This window comes from Pan paniscus, chromosome X (genome assembly GCF_029289425.2).
Source record: "Pan paniscus chromosome X, NHGRI_mPanPan1-v2.0_pri, whole genome shotgun sequence".
Classification (NCBI taxonomy): domain Eukaryota; kingdom Metazoa; phylum Chordata; class Mammalia; order Primates; family Hominidae; genus Pan; species Pan paniscus.
The window spans coordinates 150255149-150266425 of NC_073272.2; positions in this window are offsets into that span (position 1 = coordinate 150255149).

Below are 11277 nucleotides of genomic sequence, written 5' to 3' on the forward strand. Positions count from 1 at the left end.
CAACCAACTATCTGCTGCCTTCAGGAGACTCACCTAACACATAAGGACACACATAAACTTAAAGTACAGAGGTGGAAAAAGGCACTTCATGCAAATGGACACCAAAAGTGAGCAGAGGTAGCTATTCTTATATCAGACAAAACAAACTTTAAAGCAACAGCAGTTAAAAAACACAAAGAGGGACATTATATAATGGTAAAAGGCCTTGTCCAAGAGGAAAATATCACAATCCTAAAAGTATATGCACCTAACACTGGAGCTCCCAAATTTACAAAACAATTACTAATAGACCTAAGAAATGAGATAGACAGCAACACAATAACAGTGGGGGACTTCAGTACTCCACTGACAGCACTAGACAGGTTATCAAGATAGAAGGTCAACAAAGAAACCATGGAATTAAACTATACCTTGGAACAAATGGACTTAACAGGTATATACAGAACATTTCATCCAACAACCACAGAATACACATTCTATTCAACAGTGCATGGAACTTTCTCTAAGATAGACCATGTGATAGGCCATAAAATGAGCCTCAATAAATTTAAGAAAATTGAAATTATATCAGGCACTCCCTCAGACCACAGTGGAATAAAACTAAAAATCAACTCATAAAGGAACCTTCAAAACCATGCAAATACATGGAAATTAAATAACTTGCTCCTGAATGACCATTCAGTCAAAAACAAAATCCAGATGGAAATTAAAAAATTCTTCAAACTGAATGACAATAATGACACAACCTACCAAAACCTCTGAGATACAGAAAAGACAGTACTAAGAGAAAAGTTCATAGCCCTAAACACCTACATCAAAAAGACTGAAAGAGCACAAACTGACATCCTAAGGTCACACCTCAAGGAACTAGAGAAACAAGAACAAACCAAACCTAAACCCAGCAGAAGAAAGGAAATAACCAAGATCAGAGCAGAACTAAAGGAAATTGAGACAAAAAAATACAAAAGATAAATTAAACAAAAACCTGGTTCTTTGAAAAGATAAAATTGATAGACCATTAGCAAGATTAAACAAGAAAAGAAGAGAGAAAATCCAAATAATCTCACTAAGAAATGAAACAGGAGATATTACAGCTGACAGCACTGAAATACAAAAGATCATTCAAGGCTACTATGAACACCTTTACACACATAAACTAGAAAACCTAGAAGAGATGGATAAATTCCTGGAAAAATACAACCCTCCCGGCTTAAATCGGGAAGAATTAGATACCCTGAGCAGACCAATAGCAAGCAGCGAGATTGAAATGGTAATTTAAAAATTACTGACAAAAAAAAAAAAAAGTCCAGGACCAGACATATTCACAGCAGAATTCTATGAGACATTCAAAGAAGAATTGGTACCAATCCTTTTGACACTATTCCACAAGAAAGAGAAAGAAGGAACCCTTCCTAATTCATTCTATGAAGCCAGTGTCACCCTAATACCAAAGCCAGGGAAGGACATAACCAAAAATGAAAACTACAGACCAATATCCTTGATGAACATAGATGCTAAAATCCTTAACAAAATACTAGCTAATCAAATCCAACAACATATCAAAAAGATAACCCACCATGATTAAGTGAGTTTCATACCAGGGATGCAGGGATTGTTTAACATATGCAAGTCAATAAATATGATACACCACATAAACAGAATTAAAAACAAAAATCACATGATTATCACAATAGATGCAGAAAAAGCATTTGACAAAATCCAGCATTGCTTTATGATTAAAACTTTCAGCAAAATTGGCATACAAGGGACATACCTGAATGTAATAAAAGCCATCTATGACAATCCACAGCCAACATAATACTGAATGGGGAAAAGTTGAAAGCATTTCTTCTGAGAACTGGAACAAGACAAGGATGCCCACTCTCACCACTCCTCTCCAACATAGTACTGGAAGTTTTAGCCAGAGCAATCAGACAAGAGAAAGAAATAAAGGGCATTCCAATCAGTAAAAGGAAGTCATACTTTCACTGTTTGCTGATGATATGATCGTTTACCTTGAAAACCCTAAAGACCCCTCCAGAAAGCTCCTAGAACTGATAAAAGAATTCAGCAAAGTTTCTGGATACAAGATTAATGTACACAAATCAGTAGCTCTTCTATACACCAACAGTGACCAAGCAGAGAATCAAATCAAGAACTCAACCTCTTTTACAATAGCTGCAAAAATAAATAAATAAATAAATAAATAAATAAATAAATAAATAAATAAAATACTTAGGAATATACCTAACCAAGGAGTCAAAAGACGTCTACAAGGAAAACTACAAAACACTGCTGAAAGAAATCATAGATGACACAAACAAATGGAAACACATCCCATGCTCATGGATGGGTAGAATCAATATTGTGAAAATGACCATACCGCCAAAAGGAATCTACAAATTCAATGCAATTCCCATCAAAATACCACCATCATTCTTCACAGAATTATAAAAAAAAATTCTAAAATTCATATGGAACCAAAAAAGAGCCTGCATAGCCAAAGCAAGACTAAACAAACAAACAAACAAAACAAATCTGGAGGCATCACACTACCTGATTTCAAACTATAAGGCCATAGTCACCAAAACAGCGTGATACTGGTATAAAAATAGGCACATACACCCGTGAAACAGAATAGAGAACCCAGAAATAAACCCAAATACTTAGAGCCAACTGATCTTTCACAAAGCAAACAAAAACATACAGTGGGGAAAGGACACCCTTTTCAACAAATGGTGCTGGGATAACTGGCTAGCCACAGGTAGGAGAATGAAACTGGATCCTCATCTCTCACCATATACAAAATCAACTCAAGATGGTTTAAGCACTTAAACCTAAGACCTGAAACTACAAACATTTTTGAAGACAACATTGGAAAAACCCTTCTAGACATTGGCTTAGGCAAGAATTTCATGACCAAGAACCCAAAAGCAAATGCAATAAAAACAAAGATAAATAGCTGGTACCTACTTAAAGAGCTTTTGCACGGCAAAAGGAACAGTTGGCAGAGTAAACAGACAACCCACAGAATGGGAGAAAAACTTCACAGTCTATACATCAAAGGACTAATATCCAGAATCTACAACAAACCCAAACAATTCAGTAAGAAAAACAAACAAACAAACAAATGCCATCAAAAAGTGGGCTAAAGACATGAGTAGACAATTCTCAAAAGAAGATATACAAATGGCCAAAAAACATATGAAAAAATGCTCAACATCACGAATGATTAGGGAAATTCAAGTCAAAACCACAATGCAATACCACCTTACTCCTACAAGAGTGGCCGTAATACAAAAATCAAAAAACAGTAGATGTTGGCGTGGATGCCAAGGAGATTCCATGGGCATGGTTATCAGGAAGCACTTCTACACTGCTGGTGGGAATGTAAACTAGTACAGCCACTATGGAAAACAGTGTGGAGATTCCTTAAAGAACTAAAAGTAGAACTACCATTTGATCCATCAATCCCGCTACTTGGTATCTACCCAGAGGAAAAGAACTCATTATTCGAAAAAGATACTTCCACACGCATGTTTATAACAGCACAATTCACAGTTGTAAAATTGTGGAACCAACCCAAATGCCCATCAATCAACGATTGGATAAAGAAACTGTGAGATAAAAAGGAATGGATTAACAGCATTTGCAGTGACATGGATGATATTGGAGACTATTCTAAGTGAAGTAACTCAGGAATGGAAAACCAAACATCGTATGTTCTCACTGATATGTGGGAGCTAAGCTATGAGGATCCAAAGGCATAAGAATGATACAATGGACTTTGGGGACTTGGGGGAAAGAGTGGAGGGGGTCGAGGGTTAAGACTACAAATACGGTGCAGTGTATACTGCTCAGGTGATGGCCACACCAAAATCTCACAAATCACCACTAAAGAACTTACTCGTGTAAGGAAATACCACCTGTACCCAAATAACTTATGGAAAATAAATAAATAAGAAGCCAGGATCCTTCCATGGTACAACTGGCTATTCATGAAGCTTTTGAAATGGATAAGGTTGTAGCACCTGGTCCATTGTTGTCATTCCTAGATTGCCAGCCAGGCCTCATCTTAAATCTCTAATTTACAAATGGTTCTTGCCTATCAGTGACCAGGGGTGTATCCACAAACTTTTTCTCATATAAATAGAAAATAGGCAATCTTCCCCAAATGGGAGAAGGAAGCTTGTCCTAAATTCCAAGCTTGAATGTTCATTGGTCTTTTGAAGGCACTGTAGGCAGAGCTCCCCAGTCCCCACTACTGGACAAGGTTCCCTTTGTCCCAGAGATAGCAGGGTATGTGACAGAGCAGTTTGTAGAGACAGCAGTGATGACACTACCTCACTCATCCACCATTGGTGCTGATGCTCTGCTTGTCCTGTCGAATGTCAGCCTTGAGCACCCTGACCCCTGCCTGCAAGCCTGATGCACGAGAAAATACACCTTGGGACTGTGTGAAGTAAAGTCAAAGTGTTTGGCCTTCATATATTGTCCCCTCCCCATTCCTGCTACCCCCTTCATAATTGTAACCTTTTTGGATATTCAGCTTGGAATAGTGGGCATGCAGCCCCTCACACCACCATGCTAATTCACACCATTCACACCCAGAGGCAATTAAACCTAAGGATGGCCAAGATATAGAGGGGACCAAGGTACTGTCTTAACTTGAGGCCTTTGGTGTTTCCCTTTCAACACTTTACTGCACTAGCTGGGCTAGCTTGTATACTTAAAAGCTGGGCTTGGATACAGAAGGATATATCTATGTATGTATACCTATATATCTATAATTATCTATCTCCATTCTGTCTCTCATTGCTCTTCATAGCCGGGCCAGTAATAAGGAAACTAATGCTGAGAGTTAACATGGTCTGTTCAAGGTCTTGTATCTTGAAGTGATATTGCTACTGCCTAAACTTTGGTCTCCTGTCTTCAAGTCCAGTGCTTTTTGGTAGGTAGCCACTAGGGCATATGCTCTAATTTGGGCGTGCCTTAATGGCATACCCTAATACCACTGGTGTATCCACAAGCCTAAGTTGGGTGTACCGTAGGCCCATCCCTGTGCTAGGTATGGAATGGGGCAGCAGTTAAGATGCACTGTCCAGCCTGGCATGCCCTCACTCCCACCAATTTAAAGGATTGCCCTGTAAATACTTCACAGTTCCAGTCCACCAAGACTTGCTGCTTGTCTGCATGGATCTTAACTTTCCTGGCCTCAGCTTGCCTTTCTGTTGCCGTTTTTGCTTTTTTAAAAAATGTTTTTAGTTGTGAAATATAACATAGGAAACAAAAAGGTATGTAGCCAGATTAACAAACTGCATAAAGCAAATGCTCGTGTAACCATCATCCAGATCAAGAAACATAACATTGCTAGCACCCCAGATACCACCCACATGTCCCTTCCTAATCACTATACCCCTGCTCCCCACTCCGGGAAGCCACTAGCCTGACTTTCCAGTAATCACTTGCTTATCTTCAGAGTTTTACCACTTAACTAGGGATACCTAAACACACTATAGCTTTGCCTATATTTTTGAACTTAATATAAGTGAGATCATACAGTATATATTCTTTTGTGCATGACTTCCTTTCATTGTTTGTGAGATTGAGACATGTTATTGATATAGAACCTTTCCATTACCTGAAAAAGCTTTCTCCTTCCCTTTTGCAGTCAAACTTCTCCTACCCCTGTCCTAGGCAAGTACTGATCTGCTTTCTGTCACTATAGGTAAGTCTTGCCTTTCATAGAATTTCATATGAATGTAATAATACAGTATGTACTCCTTTGTCCCTGGCTTCTTTTGTTCATCACAATTTTTTGACCTCATTAATGTTGTTGTATGCATCAGTAGTTTGTTTCTTTCCCATGTTGTGCAATATTCCATGTTGTGAAGATACTACAACTTGTTTACCCATCCATTCACCTATTGATATACATTTGGGTTGTTTCAAGATTTTTACTATTACAGATGAAGCTGCTATGAACATTTCTATACAAGTCTCTCTGTGAATGTAAATTTTCTTTTCTCTTGGCTAATATTTAGTAATGGAATTGCTAGGCTGTATAATTGGTATATGTTAAACTTTATAATAAATTGCCAGAGGATTTTTCAAAGTGATTATACCATTTTGCAGTTCCACAATGCAAGGTGTGAGATCTATTTGCCCGACATCATTAACAACACTGGATATTGTACAGCTTTTTAGTTTTTACCATTCTTGTGGGTATGAAGTGGCATCTCTTCGTGTTCAGTTTGAAATTTTGATTCTTGATATGATGAGTGATTTGGCATGGAAACCTGGATATTTCAGGTATTATGTTATGAGACTCTGGGTCTCATTTATACTTTAACCTAGTTTATTCTAACACCAATGCAGCAGGGAAAGAGGGGAATAAATTTGTATATCCCTGATAACAAGTGACAGTGAATATATTGTCATGTGCTTGTTGGCCATTCATATATTTTCTTTTGTGAAGTGTCTGTTTTAATCATTTGCCCATTTTTAAATTGGGTTCCTGGTCTTGTTATTAAATTATAATTGTGATTTCTATATTCTTGATGTAAGTCCTTTCTCAGATCTATGGTTTGCAAATTTACCATTTCATTTTTTTAGTGATTCAAAGAGCAAAATTTAATGAAATCCATTGTATCATTTTTTCTTATATAGTTTATACTTTTTGTGTCCTATCAAGATTTTTGCCTCTTCCAAATTTGCAATTATTTTTCCTATTTTTTTCTTCTGAATTTTTATAGTTTTAACTTTTATGTTTAGATTTATGAACCATCTCAAGTTAATATATGTATATGGTATGTAATAAGAGTTGAGGTTCATCTTCCCCAAATGAATATTCAGTTGTAATTGCACCTTTTTTTTTAAGTCTATGTTATCACCCATTAAATCACTTTGACACCTTTGCTGAAAATCAATTGGTCATACATGTGTGAGGCTATTTCTGGACTTTCTAATTTTTTCCCGTGATACATTTGTCTATCCTTATACCAATACTCTACTTCCCCAATAGTTTAATCTTTATAACAATTCTTTAAGCCAGTCAATGTAACTCCTACAACTTTGCTCTTCTTTTTAAAAAACTTTTATTTGTAAACTGCTGTTTTTATATAGTTCTATGAATTTTAGCATAAGGGTAGATTGGTGTAACTACCACCAAAATCAGGATACAGAACAATTCAATCTAGGGGTAGCCTATCAAGACAGAAGTATTTTAGGCAATGACTATACTGTTTTAGCCCAATGCCACAGGGGAAAGCAAACAAACAAACAAACACTTTTGGCCTGACCACACTCACACCAGCAAAAGCTGAGTGGGAAAGCTAGAATTCTATCCTTGCCAGGCTGTAATGAGGCTCCAGTGTCAGAGAAGGCTGAGTAGGGAGCTAGGACTTTCATTCCCTCCATTCGGCAGCAAGGCATCTCCTCATCCCGTGATGTCAGTGGAGATCATTTGGGGAGCCTGGATTTATGTCCTCACAAGGCAGTAATGAGGCATTCCATAGACTCCTTGCTGAAATGGTGTCAGAGGAGGCCTACTGGAGATTCAGGGTCACCATCTTATGGTGGCAATGAGGCCACTGCACCCATATGTGGTGTCAGTGGAGGCAACATGAGGAACAGTAAAAAGGTAACAACTACCTCTTCCATCCAGGGAAGTATCATTGAAAGCCTACTAGGGATCTGGATCTCCCACCTCTATGCAGCAGTAACAAGGAGCATCATCCTGCCTCAGGTGCCAACAGAAGTAATCTGAACTTTTGTCCCCATATGGCTACAGAGAGGTGACACTTCATTCCCTCTTCCCTTGCTGTATTGGTGTCATAATAAATTATATTAAACAGAAGATATAAATGAGGCCTAAAGTCTCGTAACATAATACCCCAAATGTCAAGATATCCATACAAAATCACTCATCAAAGAATGAACATTTCAAATGGAATAAAAAAAAAAAACAATTAGTTGATGCCCAACACCAGGATGACAGGGATATTGGAAGGATCTGACAAAAATCTAATGTACCCATTGTAAAAATAATGAGAAATTTCAATGATATTCAAACGTATTTGGAACAAATGAAACACACTTGGAACAAATGAAAAAATATAACATTTTAGCAAATAAATGGAAATAGAAAATATCAAGAAAAGCCAAGTGGATATTTTAGAGGCAAAAAATACAATAACCAAAATAAAGAGCTCAATAGATGGATTGAACAGGGAAATGAAGGGACAGAGGAATCAGTAAACTTGAAGTTGCAATAGATATTATCCAATCTTGGCCAATCAAGATATATAATCATTACACTTACTGTAGAAATACACTTTAAGATGAAGTATACTTTTTTTATTTTTTTATTTTTTTTATTATACTTTAAGTTTTAGGGTACATGTGCACATTGTGCAGGTTAGTTACATATGTATACAAGTGCCATGCTGGTGCGCTGCACCCACTAACTCGTCATCTAGCATTAGGTATATCTCCCAATGCTATCCCTCCCCCCTCCCCCCACCCCTCCACAGTCCCCAGAGTGTGATATTCCCCTTCCTGTGTCCATGTGATCTCATTGTTCAATTCCCACCTATGAGTGAGAATATGCGGTGTTTGGTTTTTTGTTCTTGCGATAGTTTACTGAGAATGATGATTTCCAATTTCATCCATGTCCCTACAAAGGACATGAACTCATCATTTTTTATGGCTGCATAGTATTCCATGGTGTATATGTGTCACATTTTCTTAATCCAGTCTATCATTGTTGGACATTTGGGTTAGTTCCAAGTCTTTGCTATTGTGAATAGTGCCGCAATAAACATACGTGTGCATGTGTCTTTATAGCAGCATGATTTATAATCCTTTGGGTATATACCCAGTAATGGGATGGCTGGGTCAAATGGTATTTCTAGTTCTAGATCCCTGAGGAATCGCCACACTGACTTCCACAATGGTTGAACTAGTTTACAGTCCCAGCAACAGTGTAAAAGTGTTCCTATTTCTCCACATCCTCTGCAGCACCTGTTGTTTCCTGACTTTTTAATGATCGCCATTCTAACTGGTGTGAGATGGTATCTCATTGTGGTTTTGATTTGCATTTCTCTGATGGCCAGTGATGGTGAGCATTTTTTCATGTGTTTTTTGGCTGCATAAATGTCTTCTTTTGAGAAGTGTCTGTTCATGTCCTTCGCCCACTTTTTGATGGGGTTGTTTGTTTTTTTCTTGTAAATTTGTTTGAGTTCATTGTAGATTCTGGATATTAGCCCTTTGTCAGACGAGTAGGTTGCGAAAATTTTCTCCCATTTTGTAGGTTGCCTGTTCACTCTGATGGTAGTTTCTTTTGCTGTGCAGAAGCTCTTTAGTTTAATTAGATCCCATTTGTCAATTTTGTCTTTTGTTGCCATTGCTTTTGGTGTTTTGGACATGAAGTCCTTGCCCATGCCTATGTCCTGAATGGTAATGCCTAGGTTTTCTTCTAGGGTTTTTATGGTTTTAGGTCTAACGTTTAAGTCTTTAATCCATCTTGAATTGATTTTTGTATAAGGTGTAAGGAAGGGATCCAGTTTCAGCTTTCTACATATGGCTAGCCAGTTTTCCCAGCACCATTTATTAAATAGGGAATCCTTTCCCCATTGCTTGTTTTTCTCAGGTTTGTCAAAGATCAGATAGTTGTAGATATGCGGCGTTATTTCTGAGGGCTCTGTTCTGTTCCATTGGTCTATATCTCTGTTTTGGTACCAGTACCATGCTATTTTGGTTACTGTAGCCTTGTAGTATAGTTTGAAGTCAGGTAGTGTGATGCCTCCAGCTTTGTTCTTTTGACTTAGGATTGCCTTGGTGATGTGGGCTCTTTTTTGGTTCCATATGAACTTTAAAGTAGTTTTTTCCAATTCTGTGAAGAAAGTCATTGGTAGCTTGATGGGGATGGCATTGAATGTGTAAATTACCTTGGGCAGTATGGCCATTTTCACGATATTGATTCTTCCTACCCATGAGCATGGAATGTTCTTCCATTTGTTTGTATCCTCTTTTATTTCCTTGAGCAGTGGTTTGTACTTGGAAGTAAAGCTCTCCTCAGCAAATGTAAAAGAACAGAGATTATAACAAACTATCTCTCAGACCACAGTGCAATCAAACTAGAACTCAGGATTAAGAATCTCACTCAAAACCGCTCAACTACATGGAAACTGAACAACCTGCTCCTGAATGACTACTGGATAAATAACGAAATGAAGGCAGAAATAAAGATGTTCTTTGAGACCAACGAGAACAAAGACACAACATACCAGAATCTCTGGGACACATTCAAAGCAGTGTGTAGAGGGAAATTTATAGCACTAAATGCCCACAAGAGAAAGCAAGAAAGATCCAAAATTGACACCCTAACATCACAATTAAAAGAACTAGAAAAGCAAGAGCAAACACATTCAAAAGCTAGCAGAAGGCAAGAAATAACTAAAATCAGAGCAGAACTGAAGGAAATAGAGACACAAAAAACCCTTCAAAAAATTAATGAATCGAGGAGCTGGCTTTTTGAAAGGATCAACAAAATTGATAGACCGCTAGCAAGACTATTAAAGAAAAAAAGAGAGAAGAATCAAATAGACACAATAAAAAATGATAAAGGGGATATCACCACCAATCCCACAGAAATACAAACTACCATCAGAGAATACTACAAACACCTCTACGCAAATAAACTAGAAAATCTAGAAGAAATGGATAAATTCCTCGACACATACACTCTCCCAAGACTAAACCAGGAAGAAGTTGAATCTCTGAATAGACCAATAACAGGAGCTGAAATTGTGGCAATAATCAATAGTTTACCAACCAAAAAGAGTCCAGGACCAGATGGATTCACAGCCGAATTCTATCAGAGGTACAAGGAGGAACTGGTACCATTCCTTCTGAAACTATTCCAATCAATAGAAAAAGAGGGAATCCTCCCTAACTCATTTTATGAGGCCAGCATCATCCTGATACCAAAGCCGGGCAGAGACACAACCAAAAAAGAGAATTTTAGACCAATATCCTTGATGAACATTGATGCAAAAATCCTCAATAAAATACTGGCAAAACGAATCCAGCAGCACATCAAAAAGCTTATCCACCATGATCAAGTGGGCTTCATCCCTGGGATGCAAGGCTGGTTCAATATACGCAAATCAATAAATGTAATCCAGCATATAAACAGAACCAAAGACAAAAACCACATGATTATCTCAATAGATGCAGAAAAAGCCTTTGACAAAATTCAACAACCCTTCATGC